Raw genomic sequence first — 9503 nt, forward strand, 5'->3', positions numbered from 1 at the left:
GCCGAGTGTCGGTCAGATCAGACGGCCAGATTACAGCACTCTCCCTCCACCACACCAAGTCCCTCCAGAGAAGAGAGAAGAGGAGAGGGGGACAGACACCCTATTGAGGGGCCCAGTCTCCTCCTCTCCTCTTTTACTTATTTCTCCTCTCCCCTCCTCTCCTCTCTTCACGTCTCTCCTCTTTTGCCTTCTCTCTTCCCTCTACTCTCCACTCCTCCTTTCTACTCCTTTCTTCCTCTCTCCTATCCTCTCCTGCCCCCCCCCCCCCCCCCCCCACAGCTGAAGGCTGCTCCCAGAATGGCAGATTCAATGACCCTCATGTCTTTGTCAAGCAGATATTTCATTCATTTCAGCTATGAAGCCCTTTTACGGTCAGTGAAAAAGCCCTGTGCATTCCGTCTGTTAGGTCAAGCTGTCTGTTTGATGTCTTGTTAATTTTCTCACTTTTAGATGTCATACACAAACAGTCTGAACAGAGGGCTTACAGAGACATACGGTTTCCACAGGCCAGCAGGCGAAGTAATTTAGTCGGTTCTGAGGGCTGTGTGGGATGAATTACAAGTGTGTAAGTGTGTGTGAAGGGGCCTGCATATGTGTGTATGGTCATCTCCCTAACCAGACACCAGACAGCCACAGAGATCAGGACTGTAGCCAGGAACACACGCCTGCTACAGGGGGCCAAGTGCACCCTCCCGTCTGTCTGGTCTGACCTGTCGCTCAGAGTGAATGTGTGTATTCACTGTCTGTGGTCAGACTGTTTCTGACTCAAGAGACCATTAGAGGAGGTCGAAAATACATTTCTGATATCTTGCGTTCCTCTCTCTTTCTTGATTTGTGAGGGCGCTGTCACGTATCCCCTGTATGATCCGGAGCCTGGAGCCTTTGGTACCCTGATCCAGCTATAAAGCATGTGTGAACCCCAAATGAACCCTGGCTAAAATGAATCCTGGACCTGCGTGTGTAAAGGTTCCAAAATCCCTGACCAGAGTACCAGGTATTGTGACACGGCAGCGGAAGTTGCGTGGAACTTTATGTCCGTTGTAAATAAGCAAGCTTCCTAACGCCATGTAGAGTGTGTGTCTCGTAAATCGCCCCCGGAAACGGTTATTTTCAGGTCTTGTGAAAGCAAAACATATTCTGTAGAATTTTCACAAACGATCCAAGAAACCAAACCAGGTTACCAAATGTCATATGTGAAACGCCTTCAATCCTTCACCCACACCCACACCCTCACCCACACCCAAAACACCTACACAAATAAACACCCATATACAAACAAACAAACACACCAACACACACATTTAGTAGCCACACACATCCCTCTAAAAGTAGGAGGAGATCCTCCTCCCCTGTAAACAGACTTCTGTGGCTCTGTCCGGTATGTGGCCCTCCTCGGCCAGCCAGTGTGTTTATTTGGTGACCACACTGAGGATTTAGACCACTGATGATTTAGATCACTTAATGAGAGAGAAGTCCTGCCTTCTTATGGATCAAATAGCTCTTTCCTGCCCTGCCTGCTGTTGTGCCACTGGTCAGGGTAGACTGGAAAATCCTGGGCTACAAACACACTCCTACCAGGCTGTTCCTCCTCAATCCAGAGTTAATTACTTATCTACAGTAACTTCCCCTCTCTCCCTTCCAAAATATGCTCCCTCATTCTTTCTTTTTATCTCTCTCCTAATCTATTTTCCTCTATATTTCTCTTTCTCTCTCTCTAACCCACTGTTATAATCTCCACCTGGCACAGCCAGCAGAGGACTGGCGACCCCTCAGAGCCTGGTTCTTCCTAGGTTCCTGCCTTTCTAGGGAGGTTTTTCTAGCCACCATGTTTCTACATCTGCATTGCTTACTGTTTGAGGTTTTAGGCTGGGTTTCTGTTTAGCACTTTGTGACATCTGCTGATGTAAGAAGGGCTTTATAAAGACATTTGACTTAAGGATTTGATTTAAGGTTTGGGATAGGCGTAAAACAAAAATCGCTAGCAACGCCTTAGCAAAACCGAAACATTCTTGAAGGTAACAGCTCTCTCTGTTGTCCCTAGTGGCCGGTTTCCATGTCATCTCCTGACGTCCTAAGACATGAATGGACGTCGAATACTGACTTGTATCACGGGGGACCTAGATGGTCCTATAATATAGAGCGTGATGAGGATAAGGACAGATTTAAGGAGAGAGGGAGACTGTATCAGCATCAGAAGGAGAGAGGGATCCATGCCCTCAGAGCATGGGCAGTCAGGCTGGCTGGTAGACCCCTGTGAGGAAGGAAGAGGGGTTAAGTAGGACACTGATGTAGACCACTACACACAGAACACACAGAACCCACGCTGGGCACTGTTGCTATGCTGCAAACAAACACAAGCTGTTGCTTCACAGGCTGTGGAACAACAGACCATGAAAAAAGAGAGAAGAAGAGAGGGATGGGTAGAGAGAAAGGGGTGGAACCAAACCACACAAAGCTGGACTGCTAAAAAAAATAAGTTGGCCAAGGAAAATAAGGATTCCTCTACCCTGATTGGAAATGTGTGTGCTATCTGATGTTTGGGTGTGTGTGTGTGTGTGTGCATTTGCGTGTGAGTGCATGCATTCACAACGTGTGTGCGTGTATGCATGTGTACGTTCACATGCACATGTGTGTGTGTGTGTGTGTGTGTGTGTGTGTGTGTGTGTGTGTGTGTGTGTGTGTGTGTGTTGAGATGCTCGGGGGAGTCCCTGTCTGACTCACTCCCAGTATTGTAGTTCAGAGTACTATTCCACAACGTGAGCATGAGTAATGTAACAAAGGTTTAATAACTCCAGCATCCCTGCACCTTAACCTTGGGTGTACATTTGCACCTCTACAGTACCAGCACATCTATAAATCACCTCCCAGCCTCCCAGTCAACAAACCGAGGGAGAGAAATCCTAGCCGCAGTGCATCTGAACCAGCTGAACCATGGCGTTGAACAGAGCACCTCTCGCTTGACGTGTAAATCTAAAGGAAGGAATCAGAAAATTCCACCCTGAATCCCACTGTTTTAGTAGTGGGATTAATGGGAATCAGAAGGGTTTCCCCTCCTCCTCCTCATTCCTCTCCTTGTCTCTCCCCTTCTTCTCTGTAATGATTTGATATCCTATGTTTTAGGCTTGGGCGGTATACCGTATATACCGTATACCGGGGTATTTTGAAATACCGACTGTATGATTTTCAATACCAGTTGGGGCACCCTTAAAGCTTATAGAGGGGGTTTCTACGCTACAGCTTATAACTAAAAGTTAAGTATCTAAGATTTGCCAAATAAATTATCTCAGGGCTCCAGCTATGCATTTGGTTGGCTAACTTGCTAAGTAAGTAGCTAGCTTGCCAGCTCAAGCCTCTTAGTTACAGCAGAGACAATCAATCCCCTCCTGGATCAAGATCCCTGCTGCCTAAATTCGTTCTGTGCATAAAAAAACAAGTTTACCTTTGGAAAGAAATAGCGCCCCTTATTTCACCTTTATTTAACCAGGTAGGCTAGTTGAGAACAAGTTCTCATTTACAACTGCGACCTGGCCAAGATAAAGCAAAGCAGTTCGACACATACAACAACACAGAGTTACACATGGAATAAACAAACATACAATCAATAATACAGTACAAAAATCTATATACAGCATGTGCAAATGAGGTAGGATAAGAGAGGTAAGGCAATAAATAGGCCATGGTGGCGAAGTAATTACAATATAGCAATTAAACACTGGAATGGTAGGGTGTGCAGAAGATGAATGTGCAAGTAGAGATACTGGGGTGCAAAGGAGCAAGATAAATAAATTAATACAGTATGGGGATGAGGTAGATTGGATGGGCTATCTACATATGAGCTATGTACAGGTGCAGTGATCTGTGAGCTGCTCTGACAGCTGGTGCTTAAAGCTAGTGAGGGAGGTAAGAGTCTCCAGCATCAGAGATTTTTGCAGTTCGTTCCAGTCATTGGCAGCAGAGAACTGGAAGGAGAGGCGGCCAAAGGAAGAATTGGCTTTGGGGGTGACCAGTGAGATATACCTGCTGGAGCGCGTGCTACGGGTGGGTGCTGCTATGGTGAACAGTGAGCTGAGATAAGGCGGGGCTTTACATAGCAGAGACTTGTAGATGACCTGGAGCCAGTGGGTTTGGCGACGAGTATGAAGCGAGGGCCAACCAACGAGAGCATACAGGTCGCAGTGGTGGGTAGTATATGGGGCTTTGGTGACAAAACGGATGGCACTGTGATAGACTGCATCCAATTTGCTGAGTAGAGTGTTGGAGGCTATTTTGTAAATGACATCGCCGAAGTCGAGGATCAGTAGGATGGTCAGTTTTACGAGGGTATGTTTGGCAGCATGAGTGAAGGATGCTTTGTTACAGGAACTGTATGAAGGTACCGGCCAACCCTACTATGCATGCAGCCCAATGAGTGCCTCCACCAGAGGGGGGTGATGACCGATGACCGAGATCGATCGTGTCCCAGTCCTGTTCCCCTAATGCACACTGAAAATAAAGAAGACTTCTTTATTGCACACACTATCAAACTGTCGGGCCAAACGAGAGTTCACTCCAGAGAGCCGGAAGAGCTGTCTTTATTTCCTCCTTCCTTACGTCTGATGCGCTCTTAAAGTGGCAGCGCACGGTGAAGGCTCCGTGCAGGATTTTGCGACTGGACATTTTTATATGTAATACATGGAATTATTCCTTGGGTAATAGCAACCTTTTACAGCTGTTTAAGTAAGACATCCCACATTACACCCTCATCTACCCCCTGTGGGTGAGACCCTCGGAGTGCCTTGACTGGTGGGGTGTGATGACCGACAATTGTGAATGGTCGTGTCCCGATCCTGGTCCCCTAATGAACCAAATCAGTGTAACGGATGTGAAATGGCTAGCTAGTTAGCGGGTACGCGCTAGTAGCATTTCAATCAGTTACGTCACTTGCTCTGAGACTTAAGTAGTGTTGCCCCTTGCTCTGCAAGGGCCGCGGCCTTTGTGGCGCGATGGGTAACGATGCTTCGTGGGCGACCGTTGTTGATGTGTGCAGAAGGTCCCTGGTTCGCGCCCGTGTCGGGGCGAGGGGACGGTTTAAAGTTATACTGTTACATCAGCAATAATAATAGTAATATTTATACTCATCTACCCACTATAGGTCAACCAAGAGGTACCGATGCAAGTCAAGAACCAACAGGACCTTGAACAGCTTATCCTCCCAAGTCATAAGGCGGCTAAATAGACTGCTAAATAGTAAACCAAGTAGCTACCCAGACTATCTGCATTGACCCTTTTTACACAAACCTTTTTGACTCATCACATACGCTGCTGCTACTGTTTATTATCTATCACTTTATTCCTAGTTATATGTACATACAGTATCTATCTACCTCAATAACCTCATACCCCTGCACATCCACTCGGTACTGTAACTCCTTGTATATAGCCAAGTTATCGCTAGTCATTGTGTATCTATTATTATTAAAGTGAGAGCATACAGACAGACTAAATATTTAAAGCCAGCGGGAAACACTTTAAATGTTCCTACAGAAATCCACTGACCCCTACAGCGGCACTGACTTGGTCCATGTGGTCAAGACCCACGGTCACGTTTCTATTACTTCTCTATTTTCTTTCTCTCTGCATTGTTGAGAAGGGCCCGTAAGTAAGCATTTCACTGTTAGTCCACACCTGTTGTTTATGAACCATGTGACAAATACAATTTGATTTGATTTGACTTTGTTGTGCATGCTCAGAGACCCACGGTCTCTTGAAAAAATGGACCAAATCAGGATCGCTGTAGGGGTCAATGGATTTCTGTAGGAACATTTAAAGTGTTTCCCGCTGGCTTTAAATATTTAGACTGTCTGTATGCTCTCAGTCTGTCTGCCAGACCCCACATGCTACAGTCACTACTGCTATACTGCTGGCAGAGAGAGACAGAGAGAGAGGAGGGGAAAAAGAGAGTGGGGAAAGAAAGAGAAAGTGTACAGGGAGAAAAAGAGGGAAAGAGAGATGGGGTAGACAGGGACTTGCAGGGGTTGGGCCTGTGGTGGGTTTAAAACATTTAGTGAAAATTGCCCCCTCCGTTTGTTTTTGTTGCTGACAGCTGAGGTCTTAACTCCTTGTCTGCTAGGACGGGAGGGGGGATGAGGGCAGCTGGCAGGCGTCTGGAGAAAGGTTCCCTATCTTGCACACACACACATACGCTGACTGTAGCTATGCGGTGTAGACACGTGATAGAAGCCATGACATCTCGTAGACCCCCACAATGGTCTATTTATCTCTCTCATCTGATTCCTGCTCCACCTTTCATCATTTAATTTCCTTCCCTCCAACTTTCACCTCCTCATCCCCTCTTTATTGCAATAAGCCCCCTCTGCTACATGCTAGTCAGGTTTAGCTCTCAGATCAGCTGATACATAGTAATTCATAACAGACTTTACGCAAATTTTTCTCAAAATCACAAGTGTAATCACTATTGTATGTGTGTGTGCATGAGTGCAATTGTGTCCATGTAAAATGTGTGTGTGTGTGTGTGTGTGTGTGTGTGTGTGTGTGTGTGTGTGTGTGTGTGTGTGTGTGTGTGTGTGTGTGTGTGTGTGTGTGTGTGTGTGTGTGTGTCAGATCTCAGATCTCAGATCAGCTCTCAGATCAGCTGATACATAGTAATTCATAACAGACTTTACGCAAATTTTTCTCAAAATCACAAGTGTAATCACTATTGTATGTGTGTGTGCATGAGTGCAATTGTGTCCATGTAAAATGTGTGTGTGTGTGTGTGTGTGTGTGTGTGTGTGTGTGTGTGTGTGTGTGTGTGTGTGTGTGTGTGTGTGTGTGTGTGTGTGTGTGTGTGTGTGTGTGTGTGTCAGATCTCAGATCTCAGATCAGCTCTCAGATCAGCTGATACATAGTAATTCATAACAGACTTTACGCAAATTTTTCTCAAAATCACAAGTGTAATCACTATTGTATGTGTGTGTGCATGAGTGCAATTGTGTCCATGTAAAATGTGTGTGTGTGTGTGTGTGTGTGTGTGTGTGTGTGTGTGTGTGTGTGTGTGTGTGTGTGTGTGTGTGTGTGTGTGTGTGTGTGTGTGTGTGTGTGTGTGTGTGTGTGTGTGTACCAGAGAAAGTGTGTGTGCATGTGTATTTGTATTAGCCAGAGGAGAGTTATGGAGATGGAGTGAGAGTACATGTTTTAATGCAATGTGGCGTAGCAGCCATTAGTGCTGAATGAGCTGTGATATGTTTTCAAGAGGCTAATGAAGCATGTAATCTACCAGCAGTCTAATGAGCCCTCCATCTAATTAGAGCTGCCTGGGAATCCCACCAGCACACCGGATAACGCTAAGCTAACCCTCAGGGCCTGAGAGGGACAGAGTCTATGGGCCTGACAGAGAGAGAGGCTAGCACTATGGGCCCAAACTCCTAACCTTAGACTAGATTAGTTATCAGTAGTTATTTTAATGATAACGGGGGAATGTGTCATACATAATATATTATGGGTCAGGAAAAATATACACTACCGTTCAAAAGTTTGGGGTCACTTAGAAATTGTATTGTTTTTGAAAGAAAAGCACATTTTTTGTCCATTAAAATAACATCAAATTGATCAGAAATTCAGTGTAGACATTGTTAATGTTGTAAATGACTATTGTAGCTGGAAACGGCTGATTTTTAATGCAATATTTACATAGGCGTACAGCGGCACATTATCAGCAACCATCACTCCTGTGTTCCAATGGCACAATGTGTTAGCTAATCCAAGTCCATCATTTTAAAAGTCTAATTGAGTTCCTCTGTCCAGTGTCTGTGTTCTTTTGCCCTTCTTAATCTTTTCTTTTTATTGGCCAATCAGAGATATGGCTTTTTCTTTGCAACTCTGCCTAGAAGGCCAGCATCCCAGAGTCGCCTCTTCACTGTTGACGTTGTGACTGAGGTTTTGCGGGTAATATTTAATGATGCTGCCAGTTGAGGACTTGTGAGGCGTCTGTTTCTCAAACTAGACACACTAATGTACTTGTCCTCTTGCTTAGTTGTGTACCGGGGCCTCCCACTCCTCTTTCTATTCTGGTTAGAGCCAGTTTGCGCTGTTCTGTGAAGGGAGTAGTACACAGCGTTGTACGAGATCTTCAGTTTCTTGACAATTTTTCGCATGGAATAGCCTTAATTTCTCAGAACAAGAATAGACTGACGAGTTTCAGAAGAAAGTTCTTTGTTTCTGGCCATTTTGAGCCTGTAATCGAACCCACAAATGCTGATGTTCCAGATACTCAACTAGTCTAAAGAAGGCCAGTTTTACTGCTTCTTTAATCAGAAAAACAGTTTTCAGCTGTGCTAACATAATTGCAAAAGGGTTTTCTAATGATCAATTAGCCTTTTAAAATTATGAACTTGGATTAGCTAATGTAACAGTTTAGCTTCCGTCCCTCTCCTCGCCCCTACCTGGGGTCGAACCAGGGACCCTCTGCACACATCAACCACAGTCACTCACGAAGCATCGTTACCCATCGCGCCACAAAAGCCGAAGCCCTTGCAGAGCAAGGGGAACCACTACTTCAAGGTCTTAAAGCGAGTGACGTCACCAATTGAAACACTATTAGCGCGCACCACCGCTAACCATTTCACATCGGTTACACTCATCCCCCTTTCAACCTCCTCCTTTTCCGCAGCAACCAGTGATCCGGGTCAACAGCATCAATGTAACAGTTTAAGTTTATGGCGTCCCCTCGCCCCGACTCGGGCGCGAACCAGGGACCCTCTGCACACATCAACAACAGTCACCCACGAAGCATCGTTACCCATCGCTCCAGAAAAGCCGCGGCCCTTGCAGAGCAAGGGGAACCACTACTTCAAGGTCTCAAAGCGAGTGACGTCACCGATTGAAACGCTATTAGCGCGCACCACCGCTAACTAGCTAGCCATTTCACATCGGTTACACTAACACAATGTGCCATTGGAACACAGGAGTGATGGTTGCTGATAATTGCCCTCTGTAAGCCTATGTAGATATTCCCTAAAAAAATCGGCCGTTTCCAGCTACAATAGTCATTTACAACATTAACAATGTCTACACTGCATTTCTGATCAATTTGATGTTATTTTAATGAACAAAAAATTTGCTTTTCTTTCAAAAACAAGGACATTTTTAAGTGACCCCAAACTTTTGAATGGTAGTGTATGTAAAATATCTAATAATAATAATAATAATAATAATAATAATAATAATAATAATCTAATAAAGAGACTTTCATGCTGCTGCCTTGCACTGTATAGAGACTGTAAGGAGAATAGGAGACAGACAAGTGATGGGGCTCCACACTGAGTCTGCTGCTAATGGGGAGATGACTGATACAAAGATTACGTTTTAATATCGCACCTCTTCAGCTCTGACTTGTGATGGATCTAATATCAGACAGACCTTGTATGTGTGCCTGTGTGTGTGCATCTGCCTGTCTACTGTGTGTGTGTGTGTGTGTGTGTGTGTGTGTGTGTGTGTGTGTGTGTGTGTGTGTGTGTGTGTGTGTG

The sequence above is a fragment of the Salvelinus namaycush genome, chromosome 8, assembly GCF_016432855.1.
Source record: "Salvelinus namaycush isolate Seneca chromosome 8, SaNama_1.0, whole genome shotgun sequence".
NCBI classification, from domain to species: domain Eukaryota; kingdom Metazoa; phylum Chordata; class Actinopteri; order Salmoniformes; family Salmonidae; genus Salvelinus; species Salvelinus namaycush.